Below are 1,227 nucleotides of genomic sequence, written 5' to 3'. Positions count from 1 at the left end.
TACATTGTGGGACTTTGCAGTCAATGTCATGAGACAAAATGTTTATGAAACACTGTATAGCAAATCAATTTGTTCTGTAAACTTTCACCCAAATTACAATAAAAAATAAAAAAAAAAAAAAAAAAAAGAATCTTGTCCAAGACCACGGGGCTAGTAAATGTCAGAGCCTGGATTTGAATCTAGGAACCTTTATGCCAAAGTCCACATTCTTAACCCTATGGCATGTCCTATTTCAGTTCAATTTAAGTAATTATTTGTGTCACATCTTATGCTTTCTTCAACACTATTTCAAGGAGTGATTTATGCATTGGGACAGAAGGCATCTATACTTTATGGATGTAAACTGGGACAGTAATAAAGGAAAGGGCTTGGCCAAGATCACAGGAGAAAGGGTTAAACAGAAATCAATCCCAGGATTTCTGACTCCACATCCATACTCATCCCATTCTCTGGGTCATTTCCTTTTGCCCATAAGACATGTAATAAGAAGCAGGAGACAATGGAATTCAGCAGCCCCATCTGGTCCCTCTGTGAGCAACAAAGAGGTGACCCAGATGGAGGGTTCTAAAGGTGAAGGGTGGGAAGGAAAGAAAACCAAAGAGGAAAATAAGGTCTCCGGGATCACTTTTGAGATTCTTTCTCCATTAAAACCAGTTGCCGTCATATGCGTTCTGACTCATGGTGACTCACGTGTCTCAGAGTAGAGCTGTGCTCCATGAAAATTTCAATGGCTGATTTTTTGAAAACAGACTGCCAGGCCTTTCTTCTGAGGTGCCTCCAGGTGGACTCAAACCTCCAACCTTTCAGCTAACAGTTTGCACCATCCAGGAACTCTTTCTCCATTAGCTCTCCTTTTCCCTGTAACCTGGCCTCAGTCCCTTGTCCTCTCCTCACCACCCATCTATTCTCCTTCCACCTCATTATGTCTCACCGGCTATCACTGACACTTCTCCTGAATTCTCCTGAGTAAATATTCTCTATTGAAATTTACACAAAACCACAGAGGAGCAGGAATGTAAAACAAAGCATATTTGAATTAAATGAGCTGTATTAGCAGATATGGATAGCTATTCCAAAGCCTATGCCAAAATTCCACCTCTATTAAATTCATGTATCAATTCTGTCACCAAGTCACCTTGTTGTTGTTGTTGTTGTTATGTGCCGTCGAGTCGGCCCCGACTCATAGCGACCCCTCCTTGGGTTTCCGAGGCAGTATCACTACGGAAG

At 41.6% G+C, this 1,227-nt stretch overlaps 1 protein-coding gene across 1 annotated transcript in view; it reads left to right on the top strand.

Moving 5' to 3' along the window:
* GLRA1 (glycine receptor alpha 1) overlaps nucleotides 1–1,227 on the top strand; it is a 173,870-nt gene that overhangs the window by 19,268 nt on the left and 153,375 nt on the right. The window lies entirely within an intron of this gene.

This window comes from Orycteropus afer, unplaced genomic scaffold, assembly GCF_000298275.1.
Source record: "Orycteropus afer afer isolate SDZICR_OR568_19922 unplaced genomic scaffold, OryAfe1.0 scaffold00110, whole genome shotgun sequence".
NCBI lineage: Eukaryota > Metazoa > Chordata > Mammalia > Tubulidentata > Orycteropodidae > Orycteropus > Orycteropus afer.
The sequence above is the reverse complement of the archived record's forward strand: the minus strand, read 5'-3'. Positions and strand labels throughout refer to the sequence as shown.